General features: G+C 42.4%; 1 pseudogene; it reads right to left on the bottom strand.

The window, feature by feature from the left end:
- Nucleotides 1-14,998: 14,998 nt before the first annotated feature.
- Nucleotides 14,999-15,116, bottom strand: LOC126260995 (5S ribosomal RNA; annotated as a pseudogene).
- Nucleotides 15,117-24,103: the final 8,987 nt, after the last annotated feature.

The following is a 24,103-nucleotide window of genomic DNA, read 5'->3' as shown; positions in this document are numbered from 1 at the left end:
ATTACGGCCAGAGGTGGTTGTGCTGGGTACTGATTTCTTAGGATCTATGCATCCATATTGCGTGAAAATGTAATCACATGTCAGTTCTAGTATAATATATTTGTCCAATGAATACCCATTTATCATCTGCATTTCTTCTTGGTGTAGCAGTTTTAATGGCCAGTAGTGTATTTTAGTCAGTCAACCCTTCTGCCTTTCCGTTTCCTTTATGTAACTGTCTATCTTTTTTTAAATGTATTCGTGTGTTACACTCATTTTCCATTCATCTGTGTCTATATTTTAATTAATCACCGAATTAACCTTTTATGCAACTGACGATCCGACTTTTACCGTACAAAACATTTATTTTTGTCAACCACCATGTCCAGCTTTCATGTTGTATTTTTAAAATTTGCCTCTCATGTGGCTGAAGAGCGGCAGTTGTATCCGCTGACAGCCCACCCTCTGCCCATTTGGGGTTGTGGGGATGAAACAACAATAAAGAAAAAAAAGCAGCTGCAAGCAGCTGAAGACAATAGCAGGCAGACTGGAACACGGCGCTGAAAGAAAGACTGTTTTCGGCTGCTCAGCGCAGAATCAGAGCATCAGCAGCTTGCGACCGAACGTTCCCACGGGAGTCTGGGACTGGATGGCGACAAGCCGGACCTCCTAGCTGGTTGCACGGACGTGAGGTGCCAGCTGCATCGCAGTGTGTGCCGCATGAGTGGGTGCTGTAGCCAACGCAGGCGGCAGTGGACCTGATTTTTTACTTCCTGCTGCGGGGGTCAAGTGAAACACTCCTTAATAGTGAGCAGCTGTTGGTGTACTACAACACAAACACGACAAGAGGAATGACACTTCTTGTCTCGAAGAGAGGCGAACAGTGAAATGAACGTTACTGGCACATAACATATTTACGCAATATCTGTACTGAAATCTGTGCTCTGTTTCTCAAGTAGCACCTTCATAATCAGAACTGATTGTGCAGCATACTGAAGTGATTACCTTGAGATAAGGAAATGGATATTTAGTTTTTTAATGACATAAATAACTTAATGCTTATAGTAGCAACTTAAGCTCACAGAAAATTATATTTGCTTGTCTCAGAGGATGAATTACATAGTATACGTCGGGCGTCGCATATGTCTGGTCTGGCGGTCTGTTGGTTAAGTGCCTGTCTGGAAATCGAGAAGTCACGGGATCGAGTTCCGGTCGGACCACCGAAATTTTCAGTCTGCCATTAAAGCTTTGACCTCTCAACGATGTGAGGAATTGCCGAGATGACATGCGACTCAGATTAGACGTTAAACAGTACGTCTCCTTTCCCCTGTTAGACAGCTGGTGTAGATTAAGGACAAGCATGTCACTGAGGGGTGTCCACCTGAAAGAACTGCACCGGGCCATTAAGCCATGCTAAATTATTATTATTATTATTATTAACGTCACACAAGATGTTGCCTCATACATTCAGATATCCCTGTTGTAGAATGAGAGGGTTTGCTGTTCTTTGGCAGGAGTCCTCCAGGGAAATGTGACAAGACTGCTCTTGATCTCTATATACACAAACGATCTGAGGGACATAGCGGTCGCACGGTTCCAGACTGAAGCGCCTAGAACCGCTCGGCCACACCGGCCGGCGTGTACGGTAAAGAGCCATAGCTGAATGACTATAGGAGTACAGAGGATGACTTGGACAGAGTTTCTGTTTGTTTACTTTAAATGTGGATAAATGTAAATTAATACAGATGAGTAGAAAAAACAATCCTGTAATGTTCGTACGCAGCTAGATATGCTGCCTGATACCGTCACGTCGATTAAATACGTAGACATAACGTTGCAAATTGATATGAAATGGAACGAGTACGTATCTACATCTAGAGTTACATGGATACTCTGCAAGTCACACTTAAGTGCCTGGCAAAAGTTTCGTCGAACCACCTTCACAATAATTATTCCAATAATTATTCCAATCCCGAACAGCGCGCGGAAAAAACGGACACCTACATCTTCGCGTGCGAGCTCTGATTCCACTTATTTTATTATGATGTTCGTTCCTTCCTATCTAGGTCAGCGTCAACTAAATATTTTCGAATTCAAAGGAGAAAGTCATGACTGAAATTTCGATGAGCTTCCGCCGCAACGCAAAACGCCTTTGTTTTAATGAGTCCACCCAAAAGCCTGTATCATGTCAGCGACACTCTCTTCCCTATTTCCCGATCATACAAAACGTGCTGCTCTTCTTTGAACTCTCTCGATGTACTCCGTTAATCCCGTCTGGTAAGGGTCCCACACCGCACAGCAGTACTCCAAAACAGGACGGAAAAACTTAGAGTAGGCAGTCTCTTTAGTAGATCTGTTACATTTTCTAACTGTTCTGCCAGTAAAACGCGGCCTTTGGTTTGTCTTCCCCACAACATTATCTATGTGTTCTTTTAAATTTAAGTTGTTCGTAATTGTGATTCCTAGGTATTTTGTTGAATTTACGGGCTTTTGATTTGACTGATTTATCGTGCAACCGAAGTTTAACGGATTCCTTTCAGCACTCATATGGATGACGTCATACTTTTCGTTATTTAGGGTCAACTGCCATTTTTCGCACCACACAGATATCTTATCTAAACCGTTCTGCAATTTGTTTTGATCTTCTGTTGACTTTACTAAACGATAAACGAGAGCGTCATCTGCAAACAACCTAAAACAGCTGCTCAGATAGTCTCCTGAATCGTTTATATAGGTAAGGAACAGCAGAAGACCTACAACACTACCTTGGGGAACGCCAGAAATCACTTCTGGTTTACTCGATGACATTCCGTCAATTCCTACGAACTGTGACTTCTCTGACAGGAAATCACGAATCCAGACACATAACTGAGACGATGTTCCATAAGCACGCAATTTCAGTACAAGCCGCTTGTGTGGTACAGTGTAAAAGCCTTAAGGAAATCCAGAAACACAGAATCAATTTTAAATCCCTTGTGAATAGCACTCAACACTTCGTGTGAGTAAAAGGGTAGTTACGTTTCACAAGAACGATGTTTTCTAAATCCGTATGGACTGTGTGTCAATGGGCCGTTCTCTTCTATGTGATTCATAATGTTCGAGCACAATATTCCAAAATCCTGCTGGATATCGACGTTAATAATATGGTCAATAGTTGCGAAGGCGAATGGTCGACTTCGGTTTGTTGGGAGCTTTCTAGAAAAATGTAACTCATCTAGAAAGGAGACAGCCTATAGAATACTACTGCGACCAGTTCCTGAGTGCTCCTCCAGTACTTTGGATCGCCACCATGTCGGATTAAAAGAAGACATCAAAGCAATTCAGAGACATATTGCTAGCTTTGTTACCGGTACATTCGATCAACTCGCGAGAATTACCAAAATGCTTCGTGAACTCAAATGGAAATCCCCGGAGGGTTGACGACATCATTTCCGCGAAACACTACTGAGGAAGTTAAGAGAACCGGTATGTCCGACAGACTTCAGAACCGTTCTACTCACATCACACCTAAGGTCCGCGAGGAGGAGATAAAATCAGGGTTCGTACAGAAGCACGTAGACTCGTTTGCCTTTCGCTCCATTTGCAAGTGGAAAAGGAAAGGGCATGTCTACCCTCAGCCGGCCACCGTATGGTGAATTGCGGAGAGTTTATGTACTTGTAGAATCAGTTCCTCTCCAGTCTTTGATGAACTTTCATACACCTAAAACAACGTGCAAGTGTGCAGGAAAAAATGCACTGTGGACGTATCACAGATGATTATTGTTTTCCAAAGGAGTGCCTCCAGTGTCAGCGCGGAAATGAGGAAAACACAAACAGTTTACATAATTTATTATGTGTCTCACAAGCAATATCGGTTCAAGACCTCGTACTACCTGATATATTCATTTCTGGTCACTGATTTTCTATCTCAGAATAAATTAAGATGCTCTACCGTTTGTATAATAGTGAAGCAAATGCATACAGTTTCACGTGATGACCAGTAACACACATCTATGCAACTGTGGTCAAACCGTTGGCACTACGCCACCATGGCTGAATGCGACATTGCATTTGTTGCGTATACCACCAGAATTTCACTGTGAGTCTGTAAGCAATTTAGACGTTGAAGCGCCGCGTACTTGAACTTCGGAGTACGTTTCGATTTCATTCCCACACTATGATGCACCTATTATCCCGCAGCACTACTGTGTTCACAGGAGACCCAGAACATTTACTCCCTTCTGACAACGCGCTGCCCTTGTGGCGCAATGGTCTTAGCAATGGACGACATGCGCAACAAACTTTTTGAAGTTCCCTCTTATAAGCGTTAGCAGCAGTGGACATGAGAGGAGGAATGGGAGAAAGAGAGAGAAAGAGGAGAGTGATAAAATACAACTAATAAAGATAGGCAGAAAGAAAGTGATTGAGAAATGGAAAGAAACGGTAGCATTTGCTTTACTGTTTGACAAAGGAAAAAGAGGCTATGTAAATCAGTTTTGAAAGAAACATTATGAGGGTGACAGAACGGAAAGCTTCAGCTTCTTGTTAAATGCCAGAGGACACTAAATTGTGCGCAATGTGCAAGGTAGCTTGTGCCAGCGGAGGACGGCAGCAAAAGAGACGGAGTTTGTGAATGTTTGTGTTTTATGAGTGGGCACAGATAGGATACTGAACTATTGAGGCATAGCGTTTCATTTATGAGGCGGCTTTAGGCATAGATCTGTTGGAGGGGGTTATGCTCCTGACTTCCTCGCACCTTTCGAACTGATATGCGCAGCCTTTTTCATGCATACAATCGAACGGGGGATCCGCACCTCTGTGAAACTCAGTATTTTTCACATATACAAACGATTGCCACAGTCACACCTGTTTCAGTTCCTCAGGAGGTACAAAACCGTATTCTAAAATGAAGACCTCTGCTGTAAAAATGGTTAGGGATAGTCGATTGGAAACAGAGTTATTGCACGTAAAACATGGTACGTGATATCCTTTATTAACATTACCTGATAGCTCCACGATAACCCGAGAAATGATAGCTCTACCTACCTCTAAGTTCACATTCTCAGTAATGGCAACAGTGGATAGTGCCAAGAACATGGCTACCAGTAGTAGTTACATGTGCGGCGTTCGTGGCAGGAAAATGCTTTTCAAGAACGATTTGTTCAAATCCGAGGATGATGTGGCTAACTACGGGTCAGATAAAGATCCCGAATATGTTCCTGAAAACAAATGAGCTTCAGGTGTTGTTATAAATCATGAAAATGCGAATAATTGTTTAAGCAAGTAATATTGCGTTCCTTACTACTGTTTACATGAATGTTTTTTAACACTGTTTACGTTTTGTAGTAAGGAGACAGTAAAATTAATTTTATATTTCGCTAAATCATAGATTAATTTTTCAGGTTGTTTTACTTCATTATCTTAAAAATTGGTAATGAAGAACTTAGTATCATAAACTGAAACAATTTGGACCTTTTAAGTTTCTGTTTTTCAGAGATTTTGCAGTAATGTTTCTTTAACACGCCCAGCAAGTAAACAGTGACCAGTCAATGGTAATACATTTTTAATTGCATCCAATTCGCAAGTAAACAACGTTAAGAAGAAAATATTGGACAGAATTTATGACTTTAAAAGTATGCCTTTCCTTCAGAATGATATACAACAAGCTCTAGATATCGGCTCCCAGCTTGATGCCATATTTCTCGACTTTCGAAAGACGTTCGACTCAGTTTCGCACTGTCGCTTGCTCCAAAAAGTGCGCTCTTACGGTCTATCCGATGACATATGCGGCTGGATAGATAGTTTTCTAACAGACAGGGAGCAGTATGTCGTCCTGACCGGAGTGACTTCAACAGAAACAAGCGTAACTTCAGGTGTGCCCCAGGGCCGTGTAATAGGTCCGCTGCTTTTTACGGTTTACATAAACGATCTGTTTGATGGTACTGGCAGCGGCATTAGACTATTTGCCGATGATGCTGTAGTCTACAGGAAAGTAGTATCACACGAAAGTTGTGAACAAACCAATGAGGATTTGCAGAAAATAAATGCTTGGTGTAATGAGTGGCAGTCATCTCTCAATATTAGTAAGTGTAAACTACTGCGTATAACAAGGTGAAAATGCCCATTAAGATACGAAAACAAAATAAATAACCAATCTTTGGAAGCTGTAACATCCGTCAAGTATGTGACTATCAAAATGATCTCAAATGGAATGATCAGATTACACAAGTAACGAATAAGGCGAACTCTAGATTGCGGTTTATTGGTAGAATCCTGAAGCGATGCAGTCCTTCAACAAAGGAAATAGCTTACAATACATTAGTTCGTCCAGTCTTAGAGTATTGTACGTCTGTATGGGACCCTTACCAGTTGGGTCTGATTCAAGAGATTGAGAAGGTCCAAAGAAGAGCGGCAAGATTCGTGACTGGTACATTTAGCCAGCGCGAGAGCGTTACAAATTTCATAGAAAGTTTGAAGTGGGACGTACTTTCAAATAGACAGTGCGCTAAGCGGAAGGAGCTGCTCACGAAATTCCGAAATCCGATCTTCGCCGAGGATGTAGAGCACATATTTTTACCACCAACTTTCAAATCGCGCAATGATCACCATTCAAAGATAAGGGAAATTAGAGCTGGTACTGAGGCGTTCAGACAGTCGTTTTTCCCTCGCGCGATCCGCAAGTGGAACAGACGGGGGGGGGGGGGGGGGGGGAGGGGAATATGACTTTGGCGCGAATTGTGCCCTCCGCCACACACCGCTTGGTGGCTAGCGGGGTATATATGTAGATGTAGATGTAGAATTATTTGAAAACGGCGATTTATCGGTATAAAAAAAAATCACAATTGATGTGAGTGAAATAAGTTATGAGATTTTGCTGAAACTTTACTGTGCAATTTCACAACACAAGCAAGTTTTCCTTTATCACTGGTTCTCTGAGAAGTGAACCTTGTCAAAGACCTAGTCACTCAACCAGTATGCCTAACGACGATGATACGCATAGTTTTTTTTTTTTTTTTCCCTTCGTCTTCAGGACAATAGTTCCGCAATTAAAGCTATTTGATTCCGTGAATTTAAACTGACAAATAGTGTTGCCGAGAATATCAGTATTTTTACGCCGAGGACGTGTGATCGTTTCCGCCCGTGCAACTGGACCAGTGGTTCCGCCGACTGCAGTCACAAGTAGGCCGCCCGTTCCCCTTGACTCCGGCCACAGGCGGCGCTACTCAGCTACTGTTTCCCCCCGCAGTCGCGCCTCCTCGCTGGGACCGCGCTGATAGCGGCCGCTCCTTACCAGATGTTTCCAATCCGGCTGCCGACGAGCCGAGCCATTGTTGCCAGCTCCCGGGCCGGCGTCTGTGACGGGTTCCAACAGCTGCTCGCTTTTCATCCTCTCCTCCTATAGTCGGACTGCACAGTGTTCTCAGTATAATGTTACCGCGCTACGCCATAGATCCCTAGGCTGACAGCCTGTGGTGCGAGCCCTGCCACAGGGAAATTTGTGACAACTAAACTTAAAAAACAGCATTTTAAAACAATTTTCGAATTAAAACCCTGCAATGTAGTATTTAAGATTCTAGAAAATGATACTGTACAATTTACGAACTAAAGAACCGATGAGATTAAAAAATAAAATCTGCAATCATTAAGGTATTCAGCTCGATGTTTTTACACTATTGGCCATGAAAATTGCTACACCACGAAGGTGACGTGCCACAGAAGCGAAATTTAACCGACAGGAAGAAGATACTGTGATATGCAAATGATTAGCTTATCAGAGCATTCACACAAGGTTAGCGCCGGTGGCGACACCTACAACGTGCTGACATGAGGAACGTTTCCAACCGATTTCTCATACACAAACAGCAGTTGACCGGCGTTGCCTGGTGAAACGTTGTTGTGATGCCTCGTGTACGGAGGAGGAATACGTACCATCACGTTCCCAACTTTGATAAAGGTCGGATTGTAGCCTATCGCGATTGCGATTTATCGTATCGCGACATTGCTGCTCGCCTTGGTCGAGATCCAATGACTGTTAGCAGAATATGGAATCGGTGCGTTCATGAGGATAATACGGAACGCCGTGATGGATCCCAACGGCCTCGTATCACTAGCAGTCGAGATGACAGGCATCTTATCCGCATGCCTGTAACGGATCGTGCAGCCACGTTTCGATCCCCGAGTCAACAGACGGGGACGTTTGAAAGACAACAACCACCTGCACGAACAGTTTGACGACGTTTGCAGTAGCATGGACTACCAGCTCGGAGACCATGGTTGCGGTTACCCTTGACGCTGCATCACAGACATGAGCGCCTGCGATGGTGTACTCAACGACGATCCTGGGTGCACGAATGGCAAAACGTCATTTTTTCGGATGAATACAGGATCTGTTTACAGCATCATGATGGTAGCATCCGTGTTTGGCGACATCGCGGTGAAAGCACATTGAAAGCGTGTATTCGTCATCACCATACTGGATTATCACCTGGCGTGAAGGTATGGGGTGCCATTGGTTACACGTCTCGGTCACCTCTTGTTCGCATTGACGGCACTTTGAACAGAGGACGTTACATTTCAGATGTGTTACGACCCGTGGTTCTACCCTTCATTCGATCCCTGCGAAACCCTACATTTCTACATCTACATCTACATTTATACTCCGCAAGCCACCCAACGGTGTGTGGCGGAGGGCACTTTACGTGCCACTGTCATTACCTCCCTTTCCTGTTCCAGTCGCGTATGGTTCGCGGGAAGAACGACTGTCTGAAAGCCTCCGTGCGCGCTCTAATCTCTCTAATTTTACATTCGTGATCTCCTCGGGAGGTATAAGTAGGGGGAAGCAATATATTCGATACCTCATCCAGAAACGCACCCTCTCGAAACCTGGCGAGCAAGCTACACCGCGATGCAGAGTCTGCCACTTGAGTTTATTAAACATCTCCGTAACGCTATCACGGTTACCAAATAACCCTGTGACGAAACGCGCCGCTCTTCTTTGGATCTTCTCTATCTCCTCCGTCTACCTGATCTGGTACGGATCCCACACTGATGAGCAATACTCAAGTATAGCTCGAACGAGTGTTTTGTAAGCCACCTCCTTTGTTGATGGACTACATTTTCTAAGTACTCTCCCAATGAATCTCAACCTGGTACCCGCCTTACCAACAATTAATTTTATATGATCATTCCACTTCAAATCGTTCCGCACGCATACTCCCAGATATTTTACAGAAGTAACTGCTCCCAGTGTTTGTTCCGCTATCATATAATCATACAATAAAGGATCCTTCTTTCTATGTATTCGCAATACATTACATTTGTCTATGTTAAGGGACAGTTGCCGCTCCCTGCACCAAGTGCCTATCCGCTGCAGATCTTCCTGCATTTCGCTACAATTTTCTAATGCTGCAACTTCTCTGTATACTACAGCATCATCCGCGAAAAGCCGCATGGAACTTCCGACACTATCTACTAGGTCATTTATATATATTGTGAAAAGCAATGGTCCCATAACACTCCCCTGTGGCACACCAGAGGTTACTTTAACGTCTGCAGACGTCTCTCCATTGATAACAACATGCTGGGTTCTGTTTGCTAAAAACTCTTCAATCCAGCCACACAGCTGGTCTGATATTCCGTAGGCTCTTACTTTGTTTATCAGGCGACAGTGCAGAACTGTATCGAACGCCTTCCGGAAGTCAAGAAAAATAGCATCTACCTGGGAGCCTGTATCTAATATTTTCTGGGTCTCATGAACAAATAACGCGAGTTGGGTCTCACACGATCGCTGTTTCCGGAATCCATGTTGATTCCTACATAGTAGATTCTGCGTTTCCAAAAACGACATGATACTCGAGCAAAAAACATGTTCTAAAATTCTACAACAGATCGACGTCAGAGATATATAGTTTTGCGCATCTGCTCGACGACCCTTCTGGAAGACTGGGACTACCTGTGCTCTTTTCCAATCATTTGGAACCCTCCGTTCCTCTAGAGACTTGCGGTACACGGCTGTTAGAAGGGGGGCAAGTTCTTTCGCGTACTCTGTGTAGAATCGAATTGGTATCTCGTCAGGTCCAGTGGACTTTCCTCTGTTCAGTGATTCCAGTTGCTTTTCTATTCCTTGGACACTTATTTCGATGTCAGCCATTTTTTCGTTTGTGCGAGGATTTAGAGAAGGAACTGCAGTGCGGTCTTCCTCTGTGAAACAGCTTTGGAAAAAGGTGTTTAGTATTTCAGCTTTACGCGTGTCATCCTCTGTTTCAATGCCATCATCATCCCGGAGTGTCTGGATATGCTGTTTCGAGCCACTTACTGATTTAACGTAAGACCAGAACTTCCTAGGATTTTCTGTCACGTCGGTACATAGAATTTTACTTTCGAATTCACTGAACGCTTCTCGCATAGCCCTCCTTACGCTAACTTTGACATCGTTTAGCTTCTGTTTGTCTGAGAGGTTTTGGCTGCGTTTAAACTTGGAGTGAAGCTCTCTTTGCTTTCGCAGTAGTTTCCTAACTTCGTTGTTGTACCACGGTGGGTTTTTCCCGTCCCTCACAGTTTTACCCGGCACGTGCCTGTCTAAAACGCATTTTACGATTGCCTTGAACTTTTTCCATAAACACTCAACATTGTCAGTGTCGGAACAGAAATTTTCGTTTTGATCTGTTAGGTAGTCTGAAATCTGCCTTCTATTACTCTCGCTAAACAGATAAACCTTCCTCCCTTTTTTTATATTCCTATTAACTTCCATATTCAGGGATGCTGCAACGGCCTTATGATCACTGATTCCCTGTTCTGCACTTACAGAGTCGAAAAGTTCGGGTCTGTTTGTTATCAGTAGGTCCAAGATGTTATCTCCACGAGTCGGTTCTCTGTTTAATTACTCGAGGTAATTTTCGGATAGTGCACTCAGTATAATGTCACTCGATGCTCTGTCCCTACCACCCGTCCTAAACATCTGAGTGTCCCAGTCTATATCTGGTAAATTGAAATCTCCACCTAAGACTATAACATGCTGAGGAAATTTATGTGAAATGTATTCCAAATTTTCTCTCAGTTGTTCTGCCACTAACGCTGCAGGATAATGCACGGCCGCATGTTGAAGGTCTTGTACGGGCCTTTCTGGATACAGAAAATGGTCGACTGCTGCCCTGGCCAGCACATTCTCCCGATCTCTCACCAATCGAAAATGTCTGGTCAATCTTGGCCGAGCAACTGGTTCGTCACAATACGCCAGTCGCTACTGTTGATGAACTGTGGTATCGTGTTGAAGCCGCATGGGCAGCTGTACCTGTACACTCCATCCAAACTCTGTTTGACTCAATGCCCAGGCGTATCGAGGCCGTTATTACGGTCAAAGGTGGTTGTTCTGCGTACTGATTTCTCAGGGTCTATGCACCCAAATTGTGTGAAAATCTAATCACATGTCAGTTCAAGTATAACATATTTGTCCAATGAATATCCGTTTATCATCTGCATTTCTTCTTGGTGTAGCAATTTTAATGGCTAGTAGTGTACATCGCTATGAGGAACTATACGCACTGCCTGACAGAAAAAGTGAGGCACACGGAAGACACGAGCGGATGTCAATCTAACTTCGAATACGGACACACCATCCGCCGGCATGTGAATATTACAGCTGCAGTTCTATGTGACGGGCAGGACGGCCACCTGAGTACATTAGTGTTGTTCCTGTTTAGTGCTGTTACGAGCCAGGTAGGGTACATAAGAGGGGTGGACGATGACAGATGTTGAGTGATCACTGCGAAGGACACTGAGATGACGTGTACTCATGTGAGACAGCGTTGTAAGCACCTGACGGAGTTTTAAAGACGACTCATTGTGCTCTCCATTTGGCCTGCTGGTCGAATCGTGCAATATCCAAATATGTGGGGCAGTCGGAAGTGAGACTGTATGGTAAAATTAGTGCAAGCATACTAGCTGTCAAGTGTCCGGTCGCCCTCGTCTGGCCACCACAAGAAAAGATTGCCGTATTGTGCAGCAAGCACGTCCTAAACTGTTCATACCTGCATCTACCATCCGAGAACAAGTAATGAACTCCCTGTAACATCCTGTTTCATCCCACATCATTCGTAGGTGAACAGCAAAAGCCGGATTGGGGAATTACCGTCCCATGCCTAGGCTGCTGTTTACACTAGAACACGAAGCAGTTCATAGGGGCACTGCCAGGTTTGTTACCTATACGTTCGAACAACAAGCGACTGTTACAGAGATTCTTCGTGAACTCAAATGGGAATCCCTTGAGGCAAGACAACGATCTTTTCGCTAAACACTATTGATAAAATTTAGAGAAAGGGCGTTTGCAGTTAATTGCAAAACGGTTCTACTGCCACCAAAGTACATATCGCATGTGTTGTTGTTGTTGTTGTTGTGGTCGTCAGTCCAGAGACTGGTTTCATGCAGCTCTCCATGCTACTCTATCCTGTGCAAGCTGCTTCATCTCCCAGTACTTACTGCAACCTACATCCTTCAGAATTTCCTTACTGTATTCATGTCTTGGTCTCCCTCTACGATTTTTACCCCCCACGCTTCTCTCCAGTACTACATTGGTGATCCGTTGATGCCTCAGAATGTATCCTACTAATCGATCCCTTCTTTTAATCAGGTTGAACCACAAATTTCTCTTCTCCCCCAATTCTATTCTGTACCTCCTCATTAGTTCGTGATCTACCCATCTAATCTTCAGCATTCTTCTCTAGCACCACATTTCGAAAGCTTCTATTCTCTTCTTGTCCAAACTATTTATCGTCCATGTTTCAATTTCATACATGGCTACACTCCATACAAATACTTTCACAAAGGTCTTCCTGACGCATTATACTCGATGTTAACAACTTACTCTTCTTCAGAAATGTTTTTCTTTCTGTTGCTAGTCTATATTTTATATCTTCTACTTCGACTATCATCAGTTACTTTGCTGCCCAGATAACAAAAGCTCATCTACTACTTTCAGTGTCCCGTTTCCTACTCTAATTCCCTCAGCATCACTTGACTTAATTCGACTGCATTTCATTATCCTCGTTTTGCGTTAGTTGATGTTCATCTTATATCCTCCCTCCAAGATACTCTACATTTCGTTCGACTGCATTCAACCTCTACCAGTTTCTCCAGTCCTCTGTAAAGGATTCGTGTTAGCATTTGGCAGAAAAAATGTTCAAATGTGTGTGAAATCTTATGGGACTTAACTGCTAAGCTTACACATAACTTAACCTAAATTATCCTAAGGACGAACGCAAACACCCATGCCCGAGGGAGGACTCAACCCTCCGCCGGGATCAGCCGCACAGTACATGACAGCAGCGCCCATAGACCGCTCGGCTAATCTCGGGTGGCAGCATTTGGCACCCGTGACTTATTAAACTGATAGTTCGGTAATTTTCACACGTCAGCACTTGCTTTCTTTGGAATTCGGATTCTTCTTTGGAACTGGATATTCTTCTTGAAGTCTGAGGGTATTTCGCCTGTCCCATACATTTTGCTCACCAGATGCAAGAGTTTTCCCATTGCTGGCTCTCCCAAGGCTATCAGTAGCCCTAACGGACTGTTGTCTATTCCCGAGGCCTTGTTTCGACTTAAGTCGTTCAGTGCTTTGTCAAATTCTTCACGCAGTATTGTATGTCTCTTCTCATTTTCCTCTACGTGCTCTTCCCTTTCCATAATACTCCCCTAAAGTACTCCCTTGTACAGACCCTCTCGCATGAGGACCGCAAAAGCAAGCTGAGAGAAATTTGGACTCCTACGGAGGCATACACACAGTCGTTGCTCCTTCGTTTCATTTGCTAATGGATTAGTGAAGTAAATGACTGGTGGTGGTACATGGTACCCTCCGCCGTGCACCACACGGTTAATTGCGGAGTATGTATTCGACGTAGATGTATATGTGTTGAATCGCGGTTCTGCACTACCCTGGATGACTGTCGTCGGTGAGTATGGAGGCGACTTGGGGAGAGGTCCCATTCTTCCAATGTTTTGGAGAGGCACAGCGGTGCTATTCCTGGCGTCATGATGTGCCGAGCCATCGTGTAGGACTTCAAGACACGGCTGACAGTGATTCAGGAAACTCAGGCGGCACAACGATGCGTCGCAGCAAACGTCCTGCGAAAGTGTCACGGTGTCATTTTTTAGCAGAAGAGTGCTCGTTCACACATTTCACGTCTCTCTATAGATTATCAGCCCCAAGTTGACGTACTGTCGTGGGCAGCAAGATAACCAAATCTGTTCCAGATAGACCTTGAGTTGGACTGGTTCGGACATCTTCAAAATGTTCAAATGTGTGTGAAATCTAATGGGACTTAACTGCTAAGGTCATCAGTCCTAAGCTTACACACTACTTAACCTAAATTATCCTAAGGTCAAACACACACACCCATGCCCGAGGGAGAACTTGAACCTCCGCCGGGACCAGCCACAAAGTCCATGACTGCAGCGCCTTAGACCGCTCGGCTAATGCCGCGCGGCGGACACCTTCAGGATACCAAAGACCAGTTAAATAGTTGTGAACTATCTGGCCTCAGGAGAGCATACAACGGCTTCATGACACCCCTCCCAATAGAATCAGTGCATTCATCAAACAGACCAAATGGTTCAAATGGCTCTGAGCACTATGGAACTTAACATCTATGGTCATCAGTCCCCTAGAACTTAGAACTACTTAAACGTAACTAACCTAAGGACATCACACAACACCCAGTCATCACGAGGCAGAGAAAATACCTGACCCCGCCAGGAATCGAACCCGGGAACCCGGGTGCGGGAAGCGAAAACGCTACCGCACGACCACGAGCTGCGGACCATCATACAGACCATAGAGGGTACAGGCAGGCAGGCACTCCGTCTTCAGGCCACAAGTTGCCCATCGGGACCATCCGACCGCCGTATCATCGTCAGCTTAGGATGCGGTTTTGAGGGGCATGTGGTCAGTACACCGCTCTCCCAGTCGTTATGATGGTTTTCGGAGCTGCTACTGTTCGGTCGAGTAGCTCCTCAATTGGCATCACGAGGCTGAGTGCATTCCGAAAAATGGCAACAGCGCAGGGCGGCCCTGATGGTCACCCATCCAAGTGCTGGCCACGCCCGACAGCGCTTAACTTCGGTGATCCGACGGGAACCGGTGTAGCCACTGCGGCAAGGCCGTTGCCATAGAGGGCACAACGTCATAATAATAAGTGGGCTCATATTACCAAGTTCTCTGTAAATTTTACTGGATTCTGCAATCACTGAAATAACATCACATACACTCTCAGTCCATGAAGATCCACTTCGTTTCTCTTCCTCTTCCGAGTGCTTCACTTTTTTATTATAAAGTGCATTAAAAAATAGCTGAGATTTCTGTTCGCAAAAAAATCAGTGTTACTAGTTTTAAAAGTAATGCATGCATTGTCGCTGCAATGGGACCTCTTTGATCTGAAGTACGTGCGACAATAGATCATTCAGGTTATCGAAAATCCGGAGAGTCTAGAACTTCGGAAAAAATTAGAATGACATGGGTTAAATGCCATAAGTACTTATGCCAAAATTATTTTCATTTACATACAAAATGTATACATTATTTCACAAACTTTGACGAGATACCGGAAGAAATACACATGAGATTTTATTCGCTGAAATAATCCGTAAATGTCTTTCGAGCCAAATTCGCAATCGTTTACGTGCAACAGGATCACACAGGCGTTTCCCCAGCCTTAGTTCTGCTGACGATATTTCCTCCTGGCATTCCAAACAAATCGTTTTCTGTGCAGCTACAGTGTTGTTTATGTGTATGCCGTAATGTCTCCATAATGAGCGCCAACTTACTCAGTTTCGTTATTGTCTGTACTGAAAAAACGGCGATAATTTAGTCACCAGAATCCATCATTTTGAAACAAAAGGTTTTAATTCCCTTCCGGCTATTCTTCGTATCCGACACCGATGAAGGTCCAAAAGGTCCAACACCAAATTCAGCAACAATTTATTTCGATAATTCTCTTTCAACCATTGTATGCAGTGCGTCTTACATTTCGCCCTTGGGGACTACATCTTTCCTTTTCTTTGATGTAATTTTACACTCTCAATAAAGGGAGCAATTTAGTACTGTATAATTCAGTCTTAAGCTATTGACTGACAACGTCTCAGAGCCCATGACAGTTGGATGAATTTAAATTTAATGAACATCGTCGTGGATTGTTGCTGATGTTACTTCTGGAGTATCGAATACTGTGCAGTTACTGTTCTTAGAAGAACTATCTGGATGAAACGGAGACTCAGATTAATAAGGACCAAATGCAAGAGGTTTCCGACAAACGAAAATTTACTCATATTTATTCCATAAACAGTACTTTTCCAAACATTCAGCCTTCAAACGGGAGTGTAATTAATCTCATAGCCTGATTGTTTGGCGCCTACATTTTATGCTAATGAAGATACTCTAATGTCTTTGTAGCCTCGTTGTCTTGAAACATAAATTTCAATACCGAGCGAAGCCAGAATTTCACACTAAGTCTCCCACTGTATCCCTTGAACTCGCTAGGTAAGCTGTCTGACAAACGCTATGATTCTTACCGTCTTGTATGTTCTCCGCAATACCTCCTCAACGAATGAAGTTATCTTGTTTTTCCCTAGCTCCAAGAGTTCAACTGCCCAGTAGAAATGTTCGCACGTCTGATAAAAGTGGTTCACCTCGACTTGTAACAAAGACTTTGAGTAGCTGAGCGGTAACTGTGCGCAAACACTGCGATTAACATTATTTATTCAAACCTGAGTGTCAATCTGTCTGAAGTTAGATGAATTTTTAATTTGTCAGTAGCTCTACTAGAATGAGATTTTCAATCTGCAGCGGAGTGTGCGCTGATATGAAACTTTCTGGCAGGTTAAAACTGTGTGCCGGACCGAGACTCGAACTCGGGACCTTTGCCTTTCGCGGGCTAGTGCTCTACCACCTGAGCTACCCAAGCACGACTCACTCCCCGTCCTCACAGCTCAGATGGTAGAGCACTTTCCAGCGAAAGGCAAAGGTCCCGAGTTCCAGTCTCGGTCCGGCACACAGTTTTAATCTGCCAGGAAGTTTCATTACCTCTACTCTCTATCCTAAAGACAAACCTGCACAACACAGTTTTAATTACTGAACTCCAGAGCGACCAATCGGTTATCACACTTTGCTAAAACATTAGGTAATTTTTTCTCACAGTGTACGGGACGCTAAGGATTACAGGGCATGGAACCATGTCTGGGGTGCACTCTGAGGAGAACTGCAACGAAGCACGTAGCTGCGAAACTAACATTTATTTCGCAAATGGAGCGTATTCCTGAGACTACATTTACATGGAAAGCATGTAAAAATACTAAACCTTTGATTCCACACAAGCAAGCAGAACTAACGCACCGATGATTTGTTAGTAAAAGAACGAGTGGAATAAGGGAACGCAACATGGACGCACAATTACTCACACACAAAGATTTGCAAGCAAAATTTCAGCACTTTCTATTACTAATTGAATAATCAAATCTAGCACGTGAGTCACAGCGAAATGAATCTTGATAATTAACTGGGCATACGTTGCATGAGGTGCTTTGTGACCTATCAAGCACCCAATTCGGTACCTTCTGAATTTACCTAAAAACGATACTCAGATCGTCACTCATGAGAATTACGCACCTCTCCAAACTATTTAATTTCATCGTTATATAGAAAGCAAACTCAGAATTGAAACCACCTTTCATGCAGAGCAGCAACTGCTTGCTCTCACTGCTCTCATGCCAGTTCCAGTAACTTATCTCTAAGACTTCAACTACCTCGCCTCTGGATAGAGAGAGCGGCAAAACTTGGTGGGGACGTATTGGACGTATTGACCAGTCCCCGGACTGCTGCTTCCAGAAAGAGCAAGCGTTTCTTCCAATAAGAAGACGGGGAACGAAACGCCCCCGTCTTTCGGCCCAAAACTTTCCATTCCTTTCAACAGTTGAAATTTTGAAGACGGCCCCAACACTCGGATTCAAAACGACTGAGCATGCAGCCACACGCCTAGAGACGCGCTCCCACGCAGTGTCGTGTCGACTTGACGCTACTGGAAATGGCTTTGAAAACATCGTTCAGCTGCCTTCCCAGGCTCCTGCTGCAAAACTAAAGCAAGAACGTCCCAGATGCATGCGCTTGTTGCGACGCCCACATTCATTCACAATGCACGAGCATCCATGTTTGGGACAGGCAATTACCTGTATATGTATATGTCGTGCAGACTGTCAGCTGCCATTGAGGTGAGAATAAAGTGACACAAATTCAGGTTCCCAGAGTGATCTTTCTCTCTGGCATGGAAACATGAGCATGGAAAATACTAGCAGTGTTTTCCAGATGGGGTGCATTAGCCCCTGAGAGGTAATACGAAATTTTCTGAGGCGTAAAAACTTAACGATTCCATTCTGCTTCAGTCATGAAAATAAATTATATTCAAAATATCATTACTGTTAACACAGTTTTGTAAGGCTCTAATACTCATTATATAAGTTACCAATAATTACTTTTTCTCAGTTAATAGCATTAACGCAATGGAGGTTACAGGTTTCTCACATAGTCCACTCAGTACATACATATGTTGTCCTTTGTCCCGTACGTAGCTGATGATAAAAGCGAGATATATACGTGGCAAACGCTAAATATCTGAAGAAAATGTGTTCTCCAAGTTGTAGATAGTACCTGCAGTAGTCTACAAACTGCTTCATTACTCGCTTGAAACAGATAATTGACCTAATTGACAACACGACACACTAGTAACCACATAAGGGCTACTATAGTACTGTACGCAGTATTATAATTATTACTATTACTGTTAGTGGCTGTGGACAGACACAAGGCCTTAACAGCCTGAATAATTAGAATTTTTGCCAGTTCAGAAGTAAGGAGTGCAGCAATTTAGTGCTTCACGAACAGTGAGTATAGTGCACACATTTTAACTTGGTTGATTTTAAATGGGATTGCAGTGTCAGCTCAAGCAAGTGCCCTGTATTCAGTTCCCACCTGTATTCAAGAGAACTAGTCGCTAAAAAAATAAAACACATAATTAAAGAAAACAAAACCACCAAAGCTGAAAACACAAACACAACTAAAAAAGACATACAGAGGGCTACAGAAAAAAACTACAGCAGTAAAATACCATTATCATAAAAGCTGGCAAGGTAAACACAATTGTAATCGTGAAAGGGAAAGAATAAATTGACAAAACATTTGAATTCATCCAAATCAACAAATATCACAGAATTAACAAGTTATCCAACCAACAGATTCCACAGAAACTTACAGAAATCTGAAAAAAATTGCAAACCATATTGACACTGATGCAGATAAAAGAATTATACAGACAAAAATTTCAAAGCCCCATTCTGAAATCATTACCTCGAATTCCCAACCAAATGTCGTAGTAATACCTGCGACAAGCTTTACCACTGTTACAACATACCACTTATCCAAACTGACACACACAGGTTCCTACAGACAATACATAAATACACAGAAAATTGAACCTGAGATACTCAAGTGATCTAACGGAAAAAAATTAAAGAAATGAAAACATAGCAAACATGGCACTACTAATTTCATTTGGCATAATTTTCGTGTACATCCATTCCAACAGAAGAAACTCTCAACACTGTAGAAATAAGCCTGAGACCACAGAGAAACACACCTGTGGCAAACATACAAGAAATATCAGCCATATTCAAGCTCATCAAAGAAAAAAACTGCTTTAGATTTAACAAAAATTTTTACTCTCGAAAGTAAGGGCCATGTACGAGATAGTGGCCCCTTAGCTGACATATTCATGAACAGAAAATCAAATCTTCGACAAATTGTGAAACGAAACCAGTATGGTATAAAATAAAATACTGGTGCATGTATGTAGAGGATATAATTTGCCTAATAGATGAACCACACATTTGTATAAAGGGATTTCAGGATAACGGTAACACCACCTACCCACAGATGCAGTTTACCACAAACAGAAGAAAGACTTAACTTCTTAGATCTCACCATACACAAGAGAAACAAGAAACACGAGATCAGAATTTACAGAAAGACTACAATCACCAAAATTACACCCAACCAATAGAAATATCCTACAACACATACATAATTCAATTTTAGATACCTACTACACAGACCAAGCAGAACACCCATGAACAAATATGACTACTTAGAAGAACTACACACAATAAAGCAAATTACACAGGAGAATGGTTCCGATGGAAAGACAGTAGATGAAATGAACAACAAAATACAGAAACAGAGAACACATAATCAAGGAACATACACACAGACAGACACGATAGAACCTAAAACAAATCTGCAGGCAGTTAGCAACAAATAGCATGACTTACAACAACAAAGATACACACAAGATGAGCAACTTACTGAAGAGATAAGGACTCAACATAACACACTGAATCATCAGCACAACATGAAAGAGACTTGGAAGACAAGCCACCAACACTGTTAAACACAGCTGTAAGGGTATATGGGTTTGCACGTAGCCTTACAGTACGTAACACACGCTCGCCAGACCACCTACCTTGGAATGCTGATAATTGGCTTGGTCAGTAGACGTGTGTCTGGCCGCAGTGCGCCACAGGAGAGTAAGCGACTGGCCGCCGTCTGCAGCGCACCGTATGACTAGCGCGGCCTCGGGTGTGAATATGTCTCTTTTTCTTAGCTCGCCATGCAGCATTCCGATACGACCGTAATTAGTCGGTGTTAGGATGTCAGACACAGTGATGATGGGTGCGCATAGCGTGCGTGTTTTATTATCAGTCTTTTGCTAATAAACTGTTTAAATTTTCTTCTGAGTGTTTGCGTGTTCTGTACCTCAAGGACCCACTGCTTACAAATCCTGACAAATATTTCGTGTAATTATCATCCGGCGTCAACAACACAAACAACCTCCATTATAGAAGTGGTGTCTGCTTGGGGACCTACAGTCCTGAAGAGATGCAGCACAACGTGAACTTCGAGCAGCAGCATTTTGCACAAAGTAAGGTTAACTACCTTGGTCATGTTATAACCAGTGAAGGTGTGTGACCTGATCCACAATTAATTGAAAATGTAAAGAATTTTCTTGGACCACAGAATTTGAAAGAACAACAGTCATTCTTGGGATTGTCAAATTTCTACAGATGATTTATAGCCAGTTATGCGAATATAGCATGTGCAATGACACAGCTACGGAGGAAAAGAGCCACATTTAATTGATCAACAATGGAAGAACTTGAAACTGCTCAAACTACAGCCCCAGTGTTAGCCTATCCGGATTTCAGTAAACCTTTTATTCTTTCAACAGATGCATTGAATTATGCCATAGATGCAATCTTGTCTCAAGAAGTTAATGGTCATGAACATCCAATCTCATTTGCTTCCAGACAGTTAAACAAAGAAGAATGTAATTATACTATTACTGAGAAGGAACTTTGTGCTTTGGTTTTTTGGTGTAAAACATAACAGATGTTTCTTAACAGGAAGAGAATTTACAGTTATTACAGATCATGCCACACTTAAATAGTTATCGAGCTTAAAGGATCCTAGATCCAGATTAAAAAGATGGGCTTAGACTGAGTGCATACCAATTTAAGGTAATTCACCAACATGGTAAACAACATGTGAATGCTGTTGCAATGAGTGGAAAAGTCAATGACTGTGTTACAATAAGTCGAGAAGAAGAGTTAAAGGCAGCTCAAGAAGAAGATCCACAATGCAAATTATGGAGAAATGATCAATGTTTTGTCAAAATAGATGGATTATTGTACAAAATCACTAGTAAAGGAAACCGCCTAGTTATTCCAGAAAGCATGAAAGAGCAAATCATGAGGGAACAATCCGATTATTTATTATCAGGACATTATGATTAAAAAGCAACAAACATTGAAACAGCACAAATGTTTTGGTGGCCGAGCTTCAAAGCTGACATTTTTGAGTTTGTTTCACAATGTGATACCTGTAACTGACAGAATAATGTAGGAAAAGGTAGAGCACCATTTCAAGAACTGCCAGAGACAAGTGAACCATTTGAATGAGTAGGACTAGATGTTGTAGGAGCGTTGCCTAAGACTAAAGATGGAAACAAATACATATTGACAATGTTAGATCATTTCTCTAGATACCTTCTCATGATACCAATACCTAATTAGAGTGCTGAGACTATAGATAAAGTTTTTCTAAAAGAATGGATTCTTAAGTTTGGATCACCATTAAAAATAATTAGTGATCAAGGAACGAATTTTATGAGTGAATTACTTAAACAGACTTGTAAACTCATGCAAATAACTCAGTTAAAGACTACACCAGCATGCCCTGAAGGAAATGGTAGAGTCGAGCGAGTCTACAGAACAATTATTAAAATGGTTAGCCATTATGTGGGCAGCACATATGTTTACCGTACTTGGTAAGTTATTACAACGCCAAAAAACGCACAACTCAACTGGCTTAAGTCCATATGGGATCGTCTACGGAAGAAGAATGCATTCACCCACCTACTTTGCATTATTGACTGCCGGAATCAGTAATGAGAACGTATGGGATCTAGCACACAAACTAAAGGAAGCATGGAGGGGAGTGAAACAGTGAAGTCATCAATCCTTTCTTCAGCAAACAAGACAACACGACCACCAAGCAGCAATGCCACATTATCGAGTTGGAGATCTTGTGTATCTGAGCAATGTGGTGTTAAAGAAGAGTCGAGTCAAAAAGTTTAGGAAGTTTTGGAAAGTACCATATCCAATCTTGGAGGTGTTGTCGCCAGTCACTCGTAAGTTCCAACTGCCCTTTCGTTCGATTGTCATTCATGTCAATCGTGTGAAGCTATTTGTGGGTAGATTTCCTGTAGCATCACATGAAGACGAGGACCGACAGAGAGGCAGACCTGCTGTTCCCAAACTCAGGAAGTGAGAATTGCGAGGTCGCAGTCCAGGCTTCGAGGCGGAGGCATCACCACGTTCTGAGCGATCCTGTTCCAGACACCCCTACAATCTGCGTAAACGTGTGTAGTGTGTGAGAGTGCAATTCGTGTGTTTATTTCACCCATGTGCTTATATGAATGTGTTGAGAAAATTTAGTATTGAAGTTAATATACGAGTGTACAAGTGAAACTAAACCTTTTATTCCACAGGAAACTACAAGAAAAGCATTTATTTTGTGTTCATTGTTAACTCTAATATTTAGAACTAATTAACCATGTTCATTTTATTCTAATGTTTGCTATGATGGCGTATTCTACCAATGTTGTAGTAATAGTATCACAGAGTACAGGTGTTTTGTTTGAACCACGATCAGACATGGTAGTTTCAACAAGTAATGCAAAGCTTGTACTCAAGTACAATCTGAGTGAAATCCAGCATCAGCTCAATTCTGTAGAAAAGAAAATTGATCTAATTCGTTCTTTTAAGGGTAATGATACAATTTTGGAAATGGGTACATCTTGGTATAATAACTGTATCACAGCCCAAATGCAGGTAGAGTCTACATTTGCTAATTATGAACAAGAGATTTACTGTTTTTTAAAGCTTTTGCCGCACAAAACTAATTAGGTGTAAATGTGTCTGGTTTGATTTTGGAGGGAGTATCCTTCGTATTGTATTTGGTACTTTAAGTAGTCGAGATCTACTGGAAGTTAAAGGCAACATGTTAGCTCTTGAACAACAGTCCAGTACAAATTCAACTAACCTCTCTAATGAAGTTATTGTATTAAAGAATATGCAAAGAATCATTACTAAGCACACAGTTTTCACTGAACAGACTGTAAAGCAATTTATCTCACATTTCCACGTAATTCATAATGAAACAAAAGCAAATAGCCAAGAACTATTCCAAGGATTAAATGCTGTGAGTGCACACTTAGATTTAAACACTCTTTCGTTAAGGATTACTGATAGTTTATCAAATTCTAGAATTGATGCCCTTAACTTAAGAACAGCCTTACAAAGTAGTTCAAATGATTGTTTGAGCAGTGTACTACTACAGAACAATTTTTACAGATCCTACTATCAATTGAACAAAAGCTAGATGCAACATATACTATGATTTACCCAATTTATATACTTACTATAAGTTAACCACCACACACTGTTTAATGATTGAAGATAAATGAACTGTTATTGTTTCTATACTCATTGCTAG

This window comes from Schistocerca nitens, chromosome 5 (genome assembly GCF_023898315.1).
Source record: "Schistocerca nitens isolate TAMUIC-IGC-003100 chromosome 5, iqSchNite1.1, whole genome shotgun sequence".
Classification (NCBI taxonomy): Eukaryota; Metazoa; Arthropoda; class Insecta; order Orthoptera; family Acrididae; genus Schistocerca; species Schistocerca nitens.
This window is presented reverse-complemented; position numbering and strand designations above follow the sequence as displayed.